The sequence below is a fragment of the Cheilinus undulatus genome, linkage group 13, assembly GCF_018320785.1.
Source record: "Cheilinus undulatus linkage group 13, ASM1832078v1, whole genome shotgun sequence".
Classification (NCBI taxonomy): domain Eukaryota; kingdom Metazoa; phylum Chordata; class Actinopteri; order Labriformes; family Labridae; genus Cheilinus; species Cheilinus undulatus.
Window position 1 is genome coordinate 45,243,553 of NC_054877.1, and position 12,428 is coordinate 45,255,980.

General features: G+C 41.4%; 1 protein-coding gene across 5 annotated transcripts in view; it reads right to left on the reverse strand.

Moving 5' to 3' along the window:
• The window catches only part of astn1 (astrotactin 1), a 714,709-nt gene that overhangs the window by 300,474 nt on the left and 401,807 nt on the right, over window positions 1–12,428 (reverse strand). The window lies entirely within an intron of this gene.

Here is a 12,428-nt window from a genome sequence, read left to right on the forward strand (position 1 = left end):
CAAATTTAGGAGTAGAATTTGATTCCAACCTCACCTTCGCAACACACATCAGTAAAGCTATATAGTCATGCTTTTTTCATTTATGTACAACTGCCAAAATAAAACCAATTCCACACCAGTCAGGTATGGAAAGGGTAATCCATGCTCTCATTTTTCCTGTCTGGACTATTGCAACTCTCTCCTGTCAGGTCTCAGCCAAAAATCCCTCTCTCGCCATCAACTGGTTTAAAATGCAGCAGCTAGGTTTCTAAACGGTTTTAACAGACGACATCAAATCACCTTGATTTTAGCGTCTTTACCCTGGCTACCCATTCATTTTAGAATTGACTTTAAGATTTTATTTGTTACTTTAAAGGGTCTGACTCCAAAATATATAATAGAACTTTTAATCCCCTGTGTCCCAGCCCGCAACATGTCAGATTTAACCTGACGCACCAAATAGATTCATATCACACAACCATCTGGTAAACCATTCATACACAGCGTTTGGGAAAGGGCAGAGCCTTTGAAATATCCTTGTAGGGTGATTGGATGAATGTTCTGTCTGTCACATCTTTACAGGCCAATAAGAGCAACAAAACACGTCACAAAGCCGCTACTGAGGAATAAACTCCACAGAGAACTGCATAACTTGAACCATGGCGGCTATACACATGTCAGTCCACAACTTTTGTTGTTTTTGACAGAAAACAACTCACTGCTGTTCTTTGTTCTTCTTTTAATGAAGAAATGTTGTCAATTTCTGACAACTCACATTAATGTTTTCCGCCATAATTGCACTGGCCTCTTGCTGCTGCTTGCTTACGTCACAACTCCACCGCGTCTGAAAATACTGCCCCTCGTCGCTGATTGGTCCTGCCGCTTTCTAACCGGGCCAAAACGGTTCAAACGGGAGCTTTGCAAAATGGATTTGCCAGTGAGAAACAAGGAAACAGGCGTATCCATCTGCTTTGCAAGGTTATTAGGGGCACTGGTTGCAGGATCAAATCCTGATCCTGGTTTGATGCAATGGTTTTCTCCACAGATTTTGTGTCTATCCTATCCAATTAAGACCAAAAAGCCCAAAAAAGGATGACAAAAATGGAATAAATCACAATGACCATAGTAATTTAGTTCTCACCATATTTATTTGGCATGGAGTCTATGGCTTATTAAGGACTAGCAGCTGCAGACAAGGCTGAGGACTATATTGTGAATATGAGTTGCTATAATATAAAGTCCTGTTGTGCATTAAATACATGGTATTAGTGTTTGAGTGCTGATGCAAATGCTTTAAGTCCCCTCTGTATAAAGCAGCTGTAGAAAGTGAAGCACCACATCAGGAGTTTTTACAAGCTTTAGCACAGAGGTTAAGCTCTCTGAGACGCCCAGTAACACATAGCACTGACCGTATTTCACATGACCACTGAAGCTGCTTTCAACTTCCCCTATGTGCTTCTCCTTGATGTAATAAACTGCCACAACATGAGGAGAGCAGCAGTGGATTTCTGGCTGCGTGTCTGATCTGTGGCGTGGTAATTGAGGTCATGTGTCTGACAATGGGAAACTTATATCACAACCTAGTGCTGTGAAGAAAGCGCTATTAATCACCCAGACAAGGCGTCATTGCCGAACCCACATGAATGAACACAATGGCCAAGCGTGGTTAATGAGCTACGGCCGCGTGTCTCCAAACATGACTGATACAGCAGTGATAGTCAGGCCATCCGTATGACAACATACATCTGTGCGTGTCTTTGTTGTTTTAAAGTTTCTGGGTCATTAAACATCAACTGGTGTGAGTCTTTAATTAACTACACCGACCATGGAAAACTGTGTGCTCCTTTTACCTACTGAGCTGGCTGTAGGCAGGCTACTAAGTTAGAAATCACAGTTGATTCACAGTTTCTACAAAAAAATCACAGCTTCTCTTTATTGGTTTTGTATTAAAATGAGAAGCCACTCAGTAAGAGCGGTTGTTTTAAGTACTGGTGCCATTATGTATTCATGCAAGAGCACAAAAAGCTTTCCTTTTTTTCAAACAACCCAGACAGTATTTGATTAAGTGAATGAGATTCTTCTCATAAGCATGAAATCGCACTGACCGGATATCTGCAATTCACACAGAGTCAAGGCTTTGATTCTCAGTGGCAACACAAATGAAGTACATGCAGCAAACTCAGATTTTCTGCAACAGGAGGACATTTTTTTCTACTTTACGATCCTGCAAGAAAGGTTCAGTTTGTGTGGAACTTGGCCACCTCTATAGACAAAGTGGTACCTTTGCGGTGCAATTTTTATCTGGACCTTCAGTGTTTCCCCTCCATAGTTAAACACCTTTTTTCCAAAAAGCCAGGTCTAGAGCTGTGAGAGCTGAATCTAGCACCAGTTCTTTATTTTCCATGGCCGAAAACCTGGTTTTGGGACAGAAAATACAGGGTCCAGCAACTCCTTTCGGGTCCAGAGCAATGACGTGTTTACCACAGTAAGACAACAATGTGAACCAAAAATGTAACTTCCATTTACGGTGATGTTGGCTGTTTCAGATTGACTGTGCCTCAGCTACGTCACAGCTTATTTCATCATGCATCGTAACAAATCGTGGCTGTTAGACATCACTGCATTAGCACCATGTCTAATGTCTTCCAGGCCAGAACAGAAAGGACAGTGATAGAGTGCCATGATTACCTTGTGTTAGCAGAAACACTTTACTGCCAAAAATATTCACTCACCCATCCAAATAATTGAAATCAGGTGTTCCAATCACTCCCATGGCCACAGGTGTATAAAATCAAGCACCTAGGCATGCAGACTGTTTCTACAAACATTTTTGAAAGAACGGGTCGCTCTCAGGAGCTCAGTGAATTCCAGCGTGGTACTGTGATAGGATGCCACCTGTGCAGCAAGTCCAGTGGTGAAACTTCCTGGCTCCTAAATATTCCACAGTCAACTGTCAGTGGTATTATAACAAAGTGGAAACCATTGGGAACGACAGCAACTCAAGGGGCTACGTAAAATGATGGAGCGGGTCAGCAGATGCTGAGGCACAAAGTGCACAGAGGTCACCAACTTCAGATTAGCTCAAGAACAGTGTGTAGGGAGCTTCATGGAATGGGTTTCCATGGCCGAGCAGCTGCATCCAAGCCATACATCACCAAGTGCAATGCAAGGCATCAGATGCAGTGGTGTAAAGCACGCCGCCACTGGACTCTGCTGTCATAGCCGCAAAGGGTGGACCGACGTCATATTAAACCCTCTGGATTAAGAATGGGATGTCACTTAAGTTCATATGCGAGCCAAGGCAGGTGAGCGAATAATTTTGGCAATATAGTGTATGTCCACATCTGTAGAGTTGGTGTCATTGTCTTTCTTGATGACCCTGATTCTGACATGTGTCGGTCTAATTTAATTGTTCTCTTAATTAGAACTGCTGTTGAACCTTTCTGTTTCCACATCATGTTTGGAATATGTTACAGAGAAGACAAACCAAGTATGATCATACTTCCAGTTTGTACTTTTCAAAGTAAAAGCAGTTTTCTGAGGAGAAACTCACCTCATTTATACAGAACACTTTTTTTTTCCTCAGAAAAACAAAATAATGATATGCTAACAAGTAGAGGTGACCTGAAATAGTCTGCGATTCGACGATTCGATTTTGAGGAGTCTGATTCGACTATGAACCTCATAGTCGAATCAGACTCCACCCACTGTCCTGCAGTGCTGGGGTTGTTTATCTCCTCAGACGGCAAGCACATGGCTAATTATGTATGCACGTTGATGTCAAAGCAAGTCTATCTCTCTGCACAAGCTCAGTATTGCTGGGGAAAGTGGGAAAGTTTGACCAGAGCTTTCTCGTAAATCAGAATTTTAATCTAAGTGAGGTTTTCCTGGTTAACCAAAGGCTTAATATCATCAGCAGTATGGAGGGATTTTGTGTCATCACTGTGAGTAATGAAGAGGCTGAAATGAAGGGAACTATAGCTGAGCGCCGTTAACATTGATGCAGCAGCAGAGGGAGAGAGAGGCCTACGCCGGCTAATTAGCAGAAGTAGTCTTGGATAAGCCATTAATGAGAGGAGGACTGGACCGGACTATCTGCTGTGGAGCTTTTGTCTTTTTGGGACTAGTCCAAATAAACCAGGATGGTTGGATTTCCAGCTTTAGCAGAGGTTTAAGTTGTCATCATGAAGACTGACATTAGCAACTGATGGTAAGACTCATTTTTCATTTGAAATGTAGAGTTCTAACGCAGTGTCCAGTTAACAGAGCACTTTTGTTATGTGTTTGGATGCTTCCTTGTTGTCAGTGGAGGATGGTATTTGGCTGTTGTGAGCTGCAAAGTTATGATAGCAGCCAATGTGCTAACAGGCTAACGGTGCTAATTTGAAGCTAATTGTTGTTGTTTATGAGTTTAACGTGGGCGTATATTGTGTAACTGACTGCGTGTGTAAGGAAAAGCACGCAGATTTAATTTTGATACCTTAAACCACTTACACAAAACATAAGAGAGAGATTTATGCATTTTGCTGCTGTTAATGCAGCAAAATAATGTTAAAGCAAATGTCTGGTAGTTGTTCTAAATGCCCGGAATTCTTGAGGACTGTCGGTCATTTTGCCAAAAAAGTCTAGCGGAAATGCCGTTCGGCTATTAGTTGACTAAAGGCAAAATCTGACAAATCAGATTCGACTATGAGAAACCTTAGTCATTGACACCCCTACTAACAAGCTGCACAGCTGCACAGGGGTTGGTGCTATTGCCTCACAGCAGGATGGTAACTGGTTTGGGCCTTCCTGTGCAAGGTTTGCACGTTCTCCCTGTGTATTTGTTAGTTCTCTTGGGGTACACCCTCCCACAGACCAAAGACATACTGAATAGGTTAAAAGGGGACTCTAAATTGCCCATAGTTGTGAGCGTGAGCATGCCTGGTTTATCGTCTCTATATGTCAGCCCTGTGATTGACTCAGCCAAGGGTGTACCCTGTCTTTCACCCATTGACAGCTGGGATAGGCAACCCGGCGTGGGATTGGCTAGTACCAACTGTATGGTTGAGAGAGAGCTGAGAGACAGGGGTGCATTCTTTCCATAATATGGGCTGCAGAACTCAAACTCCAACATGACAAAGTGCATCCACAAAAACTTCCCTTCAAGTATTTTTGTTTTACCACTCGCTGCCTCATGCTGGAGATCTGGCATGGTACCGGAGTACTTTAAGCCCTGCAAATGTATCAGTTGTCAGGAGTCTTTGCTAGAGGAGATGTAAAGAACAAAGTAGTTTCAGATGTTTAAGACAACTGTATTAAAAGTATCAGTCTTCAGTCTGAAGGTCAGGTTTGTTGTGTAGGTAGTGAAAAGGCATCAACATGAAATTCAGCTTGTTTCATTTCCAGCTAAAAACTCCACACATGAGCTGTTTTTCTCTCTAAATCTGTTTCCATCGATGTATTATGGATAAAATGCATAATAAGCCTTAAATCTAGGTCTTCATTTCCATCTGATATATCATTATAAATGATATACATAAATAACCTGAAAACTGCTGGAAGTGTCGGAGCCCCAGGCAGCTAATATGCAGAAAAAGATCGTCTCAGCTTCTCAGCGAGAGCGGCTGCACTCGGGCAAATCTTGTATTTGGAGCAAAGGGCGAGGACATGGATCATCAAACTCTCCTGTGAGCTCATTACTCCCTCCAAAAGGCCAGGACGTTTCCAAGAAGAGAGGAAGAGATTAAGAAAGATGACTCTGATTTCAAGTTTTTGCCAATGGAATCTATTTCTTTCCCCGAGAACGGATGGTCCTGGGCTGGCTTGAAACAGTTACCCACTTAGATTGAATCATTTCAGATCTTCACGGCCAGCTGTAATCACCGCTCTCCCAGCCTGACAGATAAAATTGATTCAGGGAAGATTGCGTACCAGTTCAGACAATCTGATTTTCAGTCCCTTGTGGACCTTATCGGATGTTTTTATTGTTGCTTCGACATGAGGTTTGATAACTGCAGGAATGTAGTGGAGGAAAACGCTGCTTCCTTTTACACACCTACGTCTGCTCACTGGTGATTGTTAAAGTGAAGGTAATGATGCAGTAGATGTGGTTAAAAACATGCAAAGAAATGCAAAACTATGTGGTGTTGAAAAGTATGTATTACATTTACAATCTGTTTTTAACAGCCTTAATAGGGGCTTTATTTGACAGGTTCAAGTTTTTTTAATGCCAACAAGTATAATATATTCAGCCATTATGAAGATACTTATTTTAAATTATTTAAATTAATAATAATATCTTAATAACTCAAAATAATTAAGACCGGTTGTATTTGAGTTTAGACACAGTCACAACATGATTGTGGGCACAAGAAATAAACCAGCAGTCAATTTACTTCAGTAAGATATACAGTCATAGATGAAAGTATTGGCACCCCTGGAATTTTTCCAGAAAATGCACCGTTTCTCCCAGAATATGTTGCAATTACGAATGTTTTTGGTACACTCATGTTTGTTTCCTTTATGTGCATTGGAATGACACAAAAAAGCAGAAGAAAAAAGCCAAAATTGACATAATTTTACACAAAACTCAAATTGTTGGCACCCTCAACTTAATATTTGTTTGCACACCCTTGGGAAAAAATAACTGAAACCAGTAGCTTCCTATAACCATCAACAAACTTCTTACACCTCTCAAATGGAATTATGGACCACTCTTCTTTTGCAAACTGCTCCAAGTCTCTCAGATTTGAAGGGCGCTTCTTGCAACAGCAATTTTAAGATCTCTCCATAGGTGTTCAATGGGATTTAGATACGGACTCATTGCTGGCTGCTTCAGAACTCTCCAGTGCTTTGTCTCCAACCATTTCTTGGTGCTTTTTGAGGTATGTTTGGGGTCATTGCCCTGCTGGAACACCCATGACCTCTGACCCAGACCCAGCTTTCTGACACTAGGCCCTACATTGCGACCCAAAATGTTTTGATAGTCTCAGATTTCATGATTCCTTACACACAGTCAAGGCACCCAGTGCCAGAGGCAGCAAAATAACCCAAAAACATCACACCAAAAAGCATCACATAAAACAATTTACTCACAGTTTTAAAATGGTGCCAATCATTTTTTCCAGCCCATTTTTTGAGTTTTGCGTAAAATTATGTCACTTTTTTCTTCTGCTTTTTTGTGTTGTTCCAATGCACAAAAGTTAAATAAACATGTTTATACCAAAAACATTTGTAATTGCAACAATTTCTGGGAGAAATGGTGTATTTTCTAGAAAAACTCCTGGACTGCCAATACCTTCATCCATGACTGTAGACAATAGGTTCTCAAAGTGTGACCCACGAGCCAAAGGCGGCCTGCAGAAACATTTCTGGCGGCCCGCAATTGTTAAGACAGGAAGCAAGGCACACTGAGACTGTTTGTTCTAAATAAGTTTTTACATCTATTCTGAAATGGACTGCACACAGGACTGTTATGTCCCAAATTTACCTGTAGAGGGCAGAAAATTTTTAGGTTAAAGTAGATTCCGCTATTCAGAGAGATACATGTAATACTGTAGGGTTGTTGATAATGTAGTAAGATTGCATATAAACCATATTTTACTTAAAAATAGGATGATAAACCATTGTTTCACCCTCTGGTAGCTCAGTAGTTCTACCTTGATTGGTTATGACATTAAAGCTAGTAATCCAATCAGCTAAAGCAGAATCGACTGAATGATGTTGTGGTTGAGGGGGGAGCAGGAAGGAGTGAGTTGCTTCCACTTCCTTGCCCTGTCAGTGACATGCTAAAAGTTTTTTTTCTAATTCCATGCAGGATAGACACATCTAAGCTTAAATTCTGGGGTTTAGTTTCTCCCTGAGATGAAGGCAGGGATTTAATTTGGTGCAAGCTAATTTGTTCCACATTCAGCACTTAAAGTCTTCCAAGCATGGGGTCTGGGTTCACTGTGGTTCCCCGTCTCCCTCGATTTCCTCCTTTACTCACAGCCTTCAGAAAAAGGAGGAGGTCACAACTCACAAAGATCATGCGAGGAGGAGTACTGTAGCATATTTTGTTCTAAATTTCCGTTAGATAGTCGAGTGTGTCACAGGTGCTGGAAATAAAGATGGACTTTTTCACGAGGGTGGGAAAACTTAGTCATCTAACGCCATCTGTCAGCGCAGAGCTAACCGGGAGTGCACCGTGCCGCACAGCAGGGGTGTCCTTGGACAAAGTGAGGGAGAGGAAGAGAAGCGGGCGCGGCAGACGAAGAGAACGGGATCCATCGAGGTGAAACGTCGGGTGGAGACGGGCTATTACTTATCTCTACTTGGACATAGTGAGAAAACACTCACAGGTGACAGAAAGATGGATGGCTGACATATGCTGGCATTTGCAGTTATGAGACGAAAAGCAAAGACATTTCTTCTTTGATTGTCTTTTGAAGTCCGAGTGCTTCTGCTCAGAGCTTGTGCAGCTTACTGTAATTGCTTTAGACAGAAGAATGTTGATTACAGAGTGAAGCTGGGGAGAGGCCCAAACAGACGGCAGAGGCACTGCAGTGTTACATTGTTCATAATGTGTCACACGTACAGTGAAGATATCAAACAGATGCAACATGCCACTCTGGTTTGATCTTTAAAGACTGCAGGAAGCATGAAGCTGTCATTTACAAGGATGGATTTCAGGTAGATTTAGCAGAACAAATGATATACATCAACATTTACAGGAAGTTTTCTCTGAAACAGGTCATTGAAGATGTCTCATCTGTCTATTCATCTGTCTACTCTATTTAAAGTATGTAAATTAAGATCCATCAGTGCAGCTGTGTTCACATCAGAAAACATGCAGTATGAATATGTATAAGAATCCTCTTAAAATATGATCTATCAGTGAGAAAGCCTGAGCCTGAAGGTTGTGCATCTTTTATTCAAGTCTCTGTGGATCTTCAATAATAAACATAATTATAAATAATACTGCAGTGTAACTTGTTTCCTTCTGATTACAGATATGGCAAATCAGTGATAAAAAAGTGGCTGCCACCAGGGCTGCATTTGACCAAAGCCAGGCCCTAAGCAGACCCAGGTATGAGGCACCCCCATACCACATGAAGCACTCTACACTGACACCCTGCCTGACTCAGCCACTCCAGAACATTCACCTTGTTGTCTTTAAACCATTTCTGTGTAGCTTTCTCTGTATGCTTCAGGTCATACTCTTGCTGGAAAATCAATCTTCTCCCAAGGCGTAGTTCTCTTGCAGACTGACTAAAGCGGGGCACACACATAGATAATTGGGCTGTTTTTGTCCCGATTTTTCCCCTTCCTAACCAAGGACGGCAAATGCCCAATAATCTTATGTCTTAAAAGATTATCCTATAAGATTATCCTGTGGTCTGAGGTGTGTTAAGAGTGAATTTGTCCCGATAATCGGCTCCAAAAAAGGTCGGGGCCGACAATCGTAAATATTAAACTTGTTCAATATTTACAACCAAAAATCTTCGTGTGTGGGGAAAGCCGACAACTCCCGAGTCATGACTCTTTTTTTAGTTCGGGATTTTTACGTTAAAAATAGTCCCAAGAACACCGTCATTCCCTCTCCTTGTATGTCCTCTTCCATGTTGCGTGTTGTGTTTTCCGGTTGTTGCTATGTTTCGTCTTCTTCGTGTCTGTTAGATCGCGTGTGATCACGTGAGACTTCTGGCTTGGAGGACGATTGGTGGTGGGATAGAATCATGATGTGTGTGTTGTGCTGTGTTGACATTATCAGAGCACACCACACATAGTACGATCAAAACTGTTCAATTCCTGATTTCTTTATCTTCATGCGTGGAGTCTCTAACAGATAAAAAATCTCTTAAGATTTAGAAAATCCTTATGTGTGTACCCCGCTTAAGATTGTCCTCCAGAATATTCCAATATTTTCCTGCATTCATTTTACCCTCTACCTTTACAAGCCTTCCAGGGCCGGCTGCTGCAAAGCATCCCCACAGGATGATGCTGCCACCAGCGTGCTTCACAGTGGGTGTTTGTGGTGATGTGCAGTGTTTGGCATCTTGTCTGTTGGCCAGAAAGCTCCATTTTGGTCTCATCAGACCAAAGAACTTTCCTCCATTTGACCATGGAGTCTCCCACATGCCTTTTGGTGAACTTTAGCCCAGATTTAGTCTGAGATTTCTTCAACAGTGTCTTTCTCTTTGCCACTCTCCCATAAAGCTTTGACTGGTGAAGAACCCGGCCAACAGTTGTTGTCTGCAGAGTCTCTCCCATCTCAACTGCTGAAGCTTGGAACTCCTTCACAGTAGTCATAGGTGTCTTGGTGGTCTCTCACTAGTCTCTGTCTTGCACAGTCACTCAGTTTGTGAGGACGGCCTGATCTAGGCAGATTTACACATGTGACATATTCAATCCATTTCTTAATGATGGATTTCACTGGGATGTTCAGCACTGTGGAAATGTTTCGTCTCCTCCCCTTGACTTAAACTTTTCAATAACCTTTTCTTGAGTTGCGTGGAGTGTTCTTTTGTCTTCAGGGTGTAATGGTAGCCAGGAATACTGGGTCAGTCACTTTAAAAGGGGTGAAAATTTATGCATTTACTTATGTTACAATAAATTTTTTTATTAAATTGGCATTACTTGTAGAAATCTCTTTTCACTTTCACATAAAAAAGGGATATTTTTATACATTTTTTGTAACAAAAAGTCAAATTATATCGACCATGACTGGATTATAAAATCAATAAAAGTGTAAAACATCCAAGGGGGTGAATATTTTTTATAGGCACTGTACTTGAAAATGTTCTGTCAATGGACTGGCTTCATTCTGGGGATCTGATTGGCCAGTGCATTATAGGGCATAGGGACTATGAAGGTAATTTTGGACAATGTTATCACATATTGCTGATTTTCCTCATGCATTCCTTCATCTATTATCATCTTCATACTTTGGCACTTGTTTAGCTTAGCAGACACCCATACTGAGGCTACAATCCTCGTAATAAGGTACTGATCCCCGCTGTTTAGTGCAGTGGTTCTCAACATTGGGGTCGGGACCCCATTGGGGGTTGTGAGACACTGAGAGGGGGGTCTCCAGATACCTTAAAAAAACGAAGAACATTTCTTGTTGCCACTTTACAACAATTTTGCCTAATTTAACCCATTTTTATTACCTTTTCCCACCAACTTTGCAAATTTTAACACATTTTTGCAACTTATACCCATTTTTTGTCCATTTTAAACCCTTTCCACCACTTTTTTTCTGCCTGTTTTTGCCACTTCTAAACCAAATCTCTGCCTATTGTTGGCTCAGTTGACACATTATTGCCAGTATTAACCCTTTTACCACTTTTAAGCCGAATTTCACAATTTGATATGCCCATTTTTGTCAGTTTATATCAACTGTCATCTCGTTTCACAAGATTTCCACCTATTATTACCTCTTAAATGCCATTTCAGCCACTTTTTCTGCTTAACATGCCCATTTTTGCCATTTTTTGGTTATTTTTTGCCACTTTCATCTAATTTTTGTCACGTCTAACCCCTCTGCTACTTTTAAAATCAAATTTCACCACCTTTCCCACCATTTTTTTGCCATTATTAACCCATTTTAGATATTTTAACACATTTTACTTATGTCTTTAACAAAAGGATTTACATTTTTAAGAGGGCTACTTACTACACAAATGAATTAAAACATGTTTCTTTGATAAGAGTGGTTATGATTCAGGCTAAATATAAAATACCACAGCTTAACTTTGACAGACCATGATTAACCTGGCCCACAGTTTGGCTGGGCCCTAGAAAGCTCGGCCCATTATCCCCCCTAATGGACAGCCTTGGCTGCACATGACTATTCTTGAATGTGCATGGCCGTGTTCATTCACCTCCAGGTACAGTGGGGGTCCCCGGTCTCTGGCACCTTTATTTTGGGGGTCGCGGGCTGAAAAGGCTGAGAACCCCTGGTTTAGAGCATATCTTCCCCCATATTTCCTGTCTCTCTACAGCTGTCCTATTAAAGGCAAAACAGCCCCAAAATATTGGTTCTTAATCTCTGGCCTTGGTGATAAAAGGGGACATTATGCCTGATTATGGCGCCCAAAGCATTTCAAACCACGTAAAAGATCTACCAAAATAATTCATAACGAGAATCTGTAAAACGAGTGCAGAGAATAATTCTGACAGACTGACCCCCTGGGAGCCGTTACAAAGGGAAACATCCACAAACCAAAAAAAAAAAAGAAGGGAACTAGAGGGGATAAAAGAGATAAGATTTGATATATTTCTCTTGGCAAATATTTGCTCTGCTACTGGAGTATGATCAAAATTCCTGCCAATTCTATATCTGCAAAACTCAGTGTAACCAAAGACACGTGCAACATCACCAGCATCACCAGCATCAATGCACGCTGTGTGGGTGACAGATTACAGATCTGCACAACAACTAATCTTTGTGTACCTGCATGAATCACTCATGTTCCTCACACATC